Below are 10,669 nucleotides of genomic sequence, written 5' to 3' on the forward strand. Positions count from 1 at the left end.
AGAGGCATTCAGACACCAGCCCGTTTGTGACACCTGGCTTGAAACCACAGGAGTTAGGCTAGACATAAAAGGTTATTATTTGGGGTGCCTGGCTGGCTCAGTCAGTAAAGCGTGCGACTCTTGACCTCGGGGTTGTAGGTTCAAGCCCCACGTTGGGTGTAGAGACTGCTCAAAAATAAAGTCTTTAAAAAAATGGTTATTATTCGTTGATAGAGACTGATGAATACATAACAGTATGCGTATACCCAAACAGTGAAGAAACAAAATCATAAAGGAAAGGGTTCTAGAAGTGCGAGGAGAAAATAATGGCATGAATGTACCTTGTGCATGTGGATCTAGCCAGCACAGGGGCAGACACGCTTAGTGACAGGCACAGAGGCCCACGCTCGAAGATCTCGGTGGAGAACTCACTCTGGAGGCAGGAGCGGGCAGCACCCTGTGGGAGCTGTAGCCCCGGGTGGGGGGGGGGGTGGGCTGGGCTGGGAGGAGAGTCTGAGTTAAGCCAAGTGACAGTGACAGGGGCCCAGAAAAAGCTGCTGGTCAGCGGTGGCTGGGGCCTTGCAACCACTCACGTACTTTCTGTCCTTAGGGATTTGTCCGTTCTGGACATTTCCTAAGAACGGAATCACCCGATATGTGGACTTCTGTGGCTGGTTTCTTCTACCTTGCGTGACGTGTTCAAGATGTGTCCGTGTTGGAGCGGGCATCGGTACCCCGTGTATCTTATGGCCGAATGATAGGCCATTGTACGGACGGACCATGTTGTATTTATTCGGTCACCAGTTCACGGACTTTTGGGCTGTGTCGGCTCTTTAGCTGTCATGAATGATGCTGGTGCGAATGCTTGTGGCGGGATTTTCTGTGAATATGTCATTTCTCTTGTGTGTATACCTGGGAGCAGAATGACTAAGTTATAGGTTAACTCTGTGCTTAACCTTTTGGGGAACCACCAAACGGTTTTCCTCAGACGCTGTACCATTTTTCACACCCACTGTCTGGCCGCAGGGATCCCAATTTCTGCACATCCTGCCCAGCACTTGTGTTCGCCCGTCTTTCTGATTCCAGCCATCCTCGTGGGCATGACAGGATGTCTTGCTGTGTGGCTCAGCCTGGCTTTATCAGGAATAATGCTGACAATCTGACCCGTTTTTGGCTTCTGCGTCTTGTCTCTCACTTGGTTCTGAATGTGGAGGGGGTGTTCTTTGCCAGCCCCCCACATCCCAACCCCTGCCTCTGTGTCTCCTCTGGGTAGAACTCATCGCACCTTCCGTGGGGCACACTGTCTCATCATAGACTTCTATTTCAGCCTGAAAACCTGCGTCCATTCATTTATTTTCCTTCTCAGGGGTGAGTTCCTCAATGGCAGATACCCTAACGAGCTGCATATTCACTGGGGCCCGGTGGATAAATCTCTGGGCTCTCAAGTGCCACGATTGATTCGTGATGTCTGTCACGGGTAGGGAGGGAGCTCCCCCACGGGAGGCTGTGTTGGGTCAACTCCCCGGAAAGCTCCGGGGTGCAGAGTCTGACGGTGGTCCCTAGAAAGGCTTTCACGAGACCACAACAACCGCGGCAAGACTGAGATCTGAAAGAGCCACGATCCGGAGAATCGTGGGTGAGATAAATCAAACCTGTATCCTATACCAAAATCAAAGAAGATTTGCAAATGGCCAATGGGCACCTGAAAAGATGCTCAATATTAGGGACATGTAAATCAGAACCACCGTGAAATATCACTTTACGCGCACTGGGATGCTGCGGTAAAAAAACGGGAGCTAACAGGGGTTGGTGTGGACATGGAGGGATTGGGGTCCTCGTGCATTGCTGCGGGGAGCCAGAGGGGAGCAGCTCCTGAGGCGGCAGTTTGGTGGCTCCTCGAAACAGCAGTAAAGAGAGTTACCCTGCGATCTGGCAATGATCTGAAAGCAGGGACTCGAACAGGTACTTGTACGTACGTGTTCACGGCAGCACGACCACAACAGCCAAAGGTGTAGACGACCCAAACGTACGCCAACAGACGAATGGAGGGACCAAATGCGGTGTATCTACACGTGGTGTGATCCTGTTTAAGTGAAGAATGCAGAAGACGCACATCCATGGGAGCGGAGAGTAGAGGAGTTGTTGCCAGGTCCGGCCAGGGGGACTAGGGGAAGCCTGTTGGTGGGGACGGGAGCGATAAAAACACTCTAAAATGCACAGAAACGCGAATTTCCTAAATGTCACTGAATTATGCACTTTTAGGTGTATTTATTTATTTTTGAGAGAGAGAGAGAGAGAGAGACAGCAAGTGCACTAGTGGGGGAGGGGCAGAGAGCGAGGACCCCAAGCAAGCTCTGCATTGTCAGCGCAGAGCCTCACGTGGGGTTCAAACCCACAAAACTGTGAGATCGTGACCTGAGCTGAAACTAAGAGTCGGATCCTTAACCTTCTGAGCCACCCAGGAGCCCCTACACTTTTTTTTTTAATTAAGTTTATTTATTTAAGTAATCTCTACACCCAACGTAGGGCTCGAACTCATGCCCTGGAGATAAAGAGCTGCTAGGCAGCCCTGAATTGCATACTTTAAATGGTGCTCACTTGAGCGGTTTCAGCTGTGTTTTTCTGCCGCTGGTGTGGTGGATGGCAGTGAGGAGCCCTGGGGTCCCCGCCTGGCTGTGCAGGTCGAGGGGGGGCCCAGCCAGGGTCTGCCGCTGACACTCCAAGGGCTTCTGTGACTTCCGGAGCCCCTCTGGCCCTCCCCCCTTCAGACCAGCCAACAACCTACCCGGCCAGGAAGGCGCCCCACCGGGCGGGCCCCCAAGGTTAAGCAGCCTGTCCCGGGTGAGGGGCTCCCCGGGCCTGCCTGCGACGTTCCCCACCCCCGCACCCTGGTGAATCTTTCCATTTCGAGTGGGCGGTCGTCCCAGGCTGCCCTGATCCAGGTTTCGCAGCCTCCCCCAGGCATGCAGCTGGGCCGCTGGGCCCCTGGGCCCCAAGCCGTCCAGCTGGGTTCATCTCGGGTGGCGCTGGCTGGGGGACCTCATTAGGGTCTGGAGCAGAAATAGAACAGGCAGCGCCAATTAGCGGCTGCACGTGAGCCGCGGGCCGGCAAGTCCGCCACAGCCTCCCCGCACGTTTGTGGGTCATGGAAAATTCCACACGCAACGGTCTCGCCCTGGTAGGTGGGGTGCTGAGGGCGCCCCGCCCCTGGGGACACACCCAATTTTGCCTCCTGCTTGTCCACAGGCCAAGGTTGAGGGTGCGTGGAGCAGGGGAGGCGCGACCCCCAGAGACCCTGATTCGGGGGTGGGGGGCGGGATGAGGGCCTGCACATCCCCGCTCTCCCCAGCTGATCTGGAGGTAGGCGGTCCTCAGGCCGCTGGGCGAGGCACAGTGGGGTCCCGCCTCGCCCAGGGCCAGGCCCCGAACCTGCTCTGTACCCGGGCCTGGGGGCCACCTGGTCACCGCCCAGCCCCAGAGGCCAGCTGGCGTGTAGCTGCCTGCACGGGGCCTGGCGGAGAGCCTGGCTCCGTGTTGCTGCTGCTGCTGAGAGCCAGCCTGTCTCTCTGGGCCAGAACTCTAGCCTCTCGGACACACAGGCAGCTGGTGTGGGGGGAGCCCTGGCTGGGTGCTGAGGGACATCTTCTGGCCCCAGGCCGCTCCGGTGGCCAACCAGGCGACCTTGGGCCATTCCCCTTGCCTTGCTGGGCCCCACTTCCCTTCAAAGTACACATGGGGGCCAGAGAGACTCTCAGGGTCTTTCCCGCCGACACGGGGGCCTTGGATGTGCTTTTCTCTCCCAAAGGCTCCCCCACGTTCAAAGGGAAGCATGGGTCTCAGCGGTCAGGGCCCCGATAGCTGGGCCTCCCTGTGGACAACTGCTTGGGGAGGTCAGGAAGTAGAGTGGTGTTCCTTGGGATTGTCCCTCTGGTTTTCTGCCCCTTTAGTCCCTGCGGTACCCAAGAACCAGGGGTGGGAGCCTGAGAGAGAAACCCTGCATTTGTACCCCCCTTCCTTCTTCTGCGGCGACTACACCTCTCTCCCCTTGGTTCTTCCTCCCCTTTGGGGGGTTGCTTACTCTCAACAGCGGAGGGGCCAGTAAACCCACACGAGCTGGGGGATCAGGGATGCCAGGGCCCAACCCAACTCGGCCTTAAATATATTGCTGGTTTCTGAGCCTCAGCTTGCCCATCTGCAAAATCGGGGCGCAGAAGAGATGGGTCTGAGACGCCAGCCGGCTCTGACACCCTAAGACTCCCAGCCTGCCGCTCTCTCTGCACGGTTTGTGACTTCCCTGGAAGCCGTAAGCAGGAAGGGCAAAGTCTCCAGGTACACAGAGCCTGCTTTGTCGGCTGCTTAAACTCCTGCAGGAAAGAATTCACCCTTTCATTACGCTCTTCTTCCAACAAGGAAATGGGCTGAAGCCAGCATGACCATGAGTCATAGCGTGAATCCAGATCCTCTGCCGGGCGGCCCCACCCGTCCCCACCAGCACCACCGGCCGCAAACAGCCTCCGAGTCAGGGTCTGCCTGTCCCGCCAACAGCAGGGGCAGGAATCTCAACAGGAAAAGTAGGTCTGCGTTGTGTGTTGTGGTTGAGAGCTGGGAGGAGTCCGGTCTTTAGAAGAGGTGCATGGAAGAGTGATTACACCCCCATTTCACGGTTGTGGAAGGTGAGGGCCAGAGAGAGTCTGGCTGTGCCCGTGTCGCACGGGGTGGGGGCCGCCTGACCCCAGCCAGCTCTCTGGCTGCACCTGGAGTCGCTGCCGGGTTTCAGTGAGTGATGCCAGGCCCGTGACTCAAGGGGGATGCTCAGGAAAGGAGGGGGGACGAGCCTCGCAGGCTGTGGGCCCGGGCAGCCGGCACGGTGCTGGGGCTGCAGGAGGGGGCAGGGCCGGGAGCCCGGCACGGCCGTCCTGGATGGCTCAGACCCTGTCCAGGCCCTCCTTCCAATTTCCCTGAACCCTTCAGTCCCTGACACCCCCGGACCCCTTGTCCCTCCCCCCGGGCCACCTGTGGATGTGATGACTCAAGCCTGACTCTCAGCTCCCTGCAGCCTCTGCTGTGCCTCAGGCAGGACTGTCAGACTCCAGGTGTGGCTGAGGCGGGCGGCCCAGGAGGAGCCTCTGGGGTCAGTGGTTGACAGGATGACCGAGGAAAGCAGGAAACAAGCAGGGCAGGGAGGGGAAGGCATGTGCTCGGCCGGGAGCCAGAGAGCCCAAGAGCCCACCCCCCCACCCCCGACGCGGGGCCACAGCCCCATTCTGACAGTTCCCAGAACCGAACCCTGGGCTGAGAGCTTATGAGGGCGGCCCTCCACCAGGCACCAGCCATGCACCAGCAGCTTCTCCGAGGCTTGAAAGGACAGAAGGTGCCCTTCAGTCTCCCTCCTTCCTTCTTCTTGGCCTCTCTCCCCACCTCCCCACCTCTTCTGTCTAGCTCTTTCCTTTCTCCCTCGATCTTTACAAGAAGCCGGTGAGGCATGCAGGATGGGATTATGGCCCCATTTTACAGATGGGCGAGGTGAGGCTCCGGCCACTTTCTCCACCTCCCTTCCCTCTGTATCCTACCAAGGTAAATCCTGAACCAGGAATAACATGTTTGGGCCTCAGACCTTCCTGAGCGGAGACGCTTCTCTTAGACTGGTCACCAAAATCTATCAACCACATGGTGCAGCTGGGGAGGAGGAGCTCTCCCGGCCACCACAGCCATTGCCCTGGACCATGGAGCTGGGTAGAGGTCCGGGACAAAGGGGAAGGGGTTTCAGGCCTGTGGGGCGGGGTCAGGGTGGCCTAGTTCTTGGCATCTCCATTTTCTTCTGGTCACTTATCCCGGTTCACTTGACAAGCACGTCCTGAATTGCCCCCGCCTATTGGCCACTGGACCAGTTGGCCCAGAGACGGCCAGGTCAGGTGGAGTGGGAGGTTCTCGCCCACCAGGGACCCCGTGGCCAGAGGGATGGGGACTGGTCACAGACGCAGCCTGCTCTAAGGGGGTGCAGAGGAGGCGTCTCGGGGGCATCGGGGGCCCGGGGGTGTTACCAGCCCGCTGGGTGGGAGGGTGCATTGTGGACCACCAGAGACCCCGCCCTGTGCCTGCTGGCTGGCCTGGGCTTCTGCCCCCCGCCCGTCAGAACCCTCTGCACACTGCTTGACGTTTAAGGCTGGGGGGTGGCGGCCCCCCGGCTTGGGCTCCCTGGCTGTCCCTGTGCCAGGGGCACAGAGCGGGCTGAGGGTTTGGGCTCAGGGGTCCCTGGGCCTGGCTCCCACAGGACTCCTGGGACTCTGTCCAGGCATCTCATTCAAACGCGGATGGTGTTCCTCTTGAGCAGGCACCTCTCCAAGCGAGCCTTACGCATTCCTCAATTCTGGCCTCTGCTCATTCCTGGCTGGAGGGTGGCCCAAGTCCTTTCCTCCACTCTGCGCCATCTAGAGATGGCTGGTAAATGGTGCAGCGAAGGGATTCGCCGCCTTGCAGAGGCTCCTTGCTCCCTAGTGTCCGGGAGGTTCCCAGTCGTGAAGGTCCAGGTGGGCTGGGAGCCAGTGAGACGTGGGACCACCCGGGCTGAAGGGGTGAAGGGGGCGGGGCGTGGGAGGTCGGAGGCAGCCCGGAGGCACTGAGTGTGCTGTAGGAGGGGGACAGGGGAGGTCCTGCACTGAGGTCCTCCGGTTGCTGCCCAAGGCTGTCGCCTGAGGGTCTCGCCTCTGCCTCTGCTTGCTCCATGCCCGGGGACACTCAGCGATGGAGGGGCTGAGGCACGGCAGAAGTCCCTTGGACGGTGCCACGGGGTCCCTTCACAGCAGCTCTGTCCTGGGCTCGGCCCCCGGGGCGGGTGCTGCCTCAGATGTGATATACCAGCGAGCCTAACTTCCCTCGAAGGGCTCACCCTCGTCCCCCCCGCCATGTCCCAGGGGATCTGGTTGAGCAGCCGCTCTCCTCCTTTGGAAGAACCGCCCATCTGCAGGCCATCCCGGAAGTAGGAGGATGGCAAGGGGTGGCGGGTGCAGACCCCACGGCGCCCCCTGCCCCTTGTCTCAGAGCTGGGCGGATTAATTTTTGTTCAGTTCACTGAGCACCTGGCCCATCAAGAACAGATACTGTTCAGGGAGCCCCGCGGAGCACCGAGCACGACGGAGTGTGTTTCACGTCTGTGTTGGTGCATCTCTGTGCTCTCTGGTGGGCACAGTCCCTGCCCCTTGGATTGCTCTTCCTCCCTGTGCACCTGCTCCCATCGAAGTTTCTGAATGTAATGTTCTCATCCCAACCCTAGAACCGAGAGGAAACGTTTATTAGACGATGGGGCAGGACAGCAGCCTTTGCAAATGGTACTCTCTGCATTGAAAACTTTGAAACCTTAAATTCAGTCCAGCGAGCGTGTTGGGAGCAGCTGGGACGATCGAGGCACAGTGTTGGGGGAACGGCGTGCCAGACCGCACCTTTGGGACAGACGTGCAGCAACTGTAGGTGTGACACGTGACAGTTCCCATTTGCTGAAAAACGCTGCTGAGGGGAGGCAGGCCCACAAGAGCGGGCAGGAGGCATTTTGCGGTTTAGCAGAAAATAGGTGGCAGTTAATTAAAACGTAAAAAAGTGTATTTATTAAAAAAAAACTGGACTGTTTCCTATGGATGAAGTTTTGGGGTGATGGTGGGGGGGGTCTGGAGCCGCGGCCAAGAAAGAATTCTTCAAGATATCTTTGGTGCAAAAAGGCAATTTTATTAAAGCACAGGGACAGGACCTGTGGGCAGAAAGAGCTGCACTGGGGTTGTGATGGGTAACTGATTGTATATCCTCAGGTTGGGAGCGGGGCAGGGATAGGGTAGGTCTGTAAGGAATTTGGAAGCAAGGTTTCCAGGACCTCGAGGGGCTGGCTGTTGCTAAGGAAACACCACTTATTACCGTCTAGTAGAACCTCAGTCATGAGACCCTTCAGATGTAATCAGGGGGCCATAAGCTTAGAGTATGAATGCCAGCATATACCTTGGGGGAGCTGAGATAAAGGAAGTTTCCAAAGGAATTTGTTTTAAATGTCTATATTCATTTTTGAGAGACAGAGAGAGGCAGAGTGTGCACGGGGGAGGGGCAGAGAGAGAGGGAGACACAGAATCCGAAGCAGGCTCCAGGCTCCGAGCTGTCAGCACAGAGCCCGACGCGGGGCTCGAACCCAGGAACAGTGAGATCATGACCTGAGCCTCAGTCGGATGCTTCACCGACTGAGCCACCCATGCGCCCCTCCAAAGGAATTTTTATTTGTTAAAGTAGACTTACAGGGTCCTCGAGGTTGGGATAATGATAAGCCAAGATTCCCTTTCGCCCCCAGCCAAGTGTCATCATCGGGGCAGCTGAGCTCCTAGAGGGAGGGCACTCTGCCAGTTTCAAGGACTTGTCAGTGGGCTGCAGGCAGTAAGACCATTTTAATGTCTCGTTTGCCTTAGCTTCCCACATCTCCGTGGCAAGCACTTAACCCCTGTCCTTGGTTGTTGGGCGGCCAGGAGTGTCCGAGGAATATCACACAGATGCCACCTGGGGGGGGGGGGGTTCTGTTAGCCTGTATTTTGCCCTCAGCTTGGCCCAAGTTCCCTCATCACTGTTGGGGTCTTTTACTTGCGTATTTATAAGATTTCTATATATTAACACTGTGTCAAGCATGGTACATACATTTTGTCCAATTGAAAAATGTTGACAAGTCAACATCTTTAGGTGATCAAATCAGTCTGTCAACGTGGGTCCTCGCTTGGGTGGCACAGTAGACTTTGGGGTTCCTCCCCAGCATCCACGCCACCCCTCCCTTGTTGGGAAGCAGTCACAACATTTGGAAGGACAGACTCCCATCGCCCCTTTGGGGCAGACCATGCCAATGGTGGTGTTCCCCGGCCACAGTGATTGGCTCAGGGGTAGGCAACATCGTCCAAGTGGGCCTACAGAGGCATCCTGTGACCTCCAGGGGTCATGGTCTGGCGGTTCAGTCCTTCTCCAAACTTCCATTCACCTCTGGGCTTGTTCCTCTGCACAGACCAAGGACTTCCCTTTTCAGTGTAAACCCACCCGAGCCAGATTTTTCTTTCCTCTTTCCTGCACCTGCCAGCATCCTAACTCATGCGGAATTCAGACCTAAGAAGAGGGGTGTTGCTAGGGGTAGACCCTAAACTCTAGAAATGGCCAAATTGAGGGAGGAGGGGGCAGGAAGGAGGACCCCTCTCTTTCATGGGGTAAAATGGAACTTTTTGCTAGATGTCATGAAATATCATGGTCGGCCGAGTCATGGCCCCCAGAGCTCTCTGCATCCTCTCCCCCTCCCGAACCTGTGATTGTTACTGCATATGGCAAAAGGGAGGTTGCAGGTGTGATTAAGTTAAAGGCCCTGAGATGGGGTGATGGCGCTGGGTGATCTGAGCAGGTCCTCGAGAGCAGGGTCTGGGAGGAATTGAAGTGAGAAGAGAGAGGCTGGAGCTTTCCAGCTGGAGGCAGGGGCCACCAGCCACCCACAGTGGGCAGCTGCCGGAAGCTGGAAAGGCAAGGAAGCAGGCTCTTCCCCGGAGCCTCTGGAAGGAATGCCTCCCTGCCCACACCTTGACTCTAGCCCTTTGGTGAACCTGCATTTGGACTTCTGAGCTCCAGCACTGTGAGGGAATAGCTTGCGTTGTTTTCAGTCGCTTAGCTGGTGGTCCTTTGCTCCGGCAGCCCTAGGAGATCGGTACAAGCCGAACTGTCCCCTCCTCACTCAGGCGCGCGGGCTATGTCCCTGGAAACTGCAGCACCAGGAGAGTCAGCCGGAGCCCTCACACGGTGGAGGGGCCGAGGCCCATCTGGTAAGCTCCTGAGAGACACGTTGAGACATCGCAAGCCTGAAACTGGCCCAGGTGAAGGCAGATAAGCCAGAAAATACAAGCTGGCTGGGAGGGATCCTTTCTGCCCCTCCAAGATGGCCAGAGGTCCAGAACACCAAGCCTTCACTCCAAGCCAAGCTAATGCCAGCTGAGAAGGCAGGCTGCTGAGTTAGCAGGGAAGTCCTGGGGCGGGGCCAGGAGGACACCCAGCCCGCCCCGGGCCTGTCCCCAGCACCTCCCCAGAAGCGTGACTCTGACCCAGAGGGCATGCCCTCTTTTTATGGGGTGCAGCTGGGGGCGCAGCGCGCAGCAAGGTGCATACACCCGACACTTCAGCACTGAGGCTGTCGGTCCCGTGCCCCTCGTAGCGGAGACCATCAGACGGTGGGTGGGTGGGGCGGCTAGGCTGAATACCACACCCTATTGCTAGGAGGACAGAAATTTCTGGCTTAAATTCTACCCGCTGGTAAGATTTTGGGCTTTGGATCCCAGCCCTTGGACTTGACCAGAGGCAGAGTGACTGAACTTTACCAAGATTTTAGGGGACGGGTATTGCTGTGGGTCATTTTGTACTGGGCTCTGTTTCCTTTTCTGCAAGGCGGGAGGTGTTAGTGTTCAGTGTGTAACTCAGTCTTAGGTCATTTGGCCACAGGAGGCCACATCTGACCCCAGCAGAGAGAGTGTCACATCCACCAGACGTGTGGTGGTCACTCAGACTGAGACTCAGAGGGCTCCCTGTGGGGGGCGGGCACTGCGTGCTGGCCGGCCATCTGCAAAGGTGAAGTGCAGGGGAGAGGAGGATGGGGGGGGAGGGGGCTTGCAGGGGGAGGAGGCTGCAGGGGGAGGGTGGTAAGGACCGGGTG

This window comes from Lynx canadensis, chromosome B4 (genome assembly GCF_007474595.2).
Source record: "Lynx canadensis isolate LIC74 chromosome B4, mLynCan4.pri.v2, whole genome shotgun sequence".
NCBI classification, from domain to species: domain Eukaryota; kingdom Metazoa; phylum Chordata; class Mammalia; order Carnivora; family Felidae; genus Lynx; species Lynx canadensis.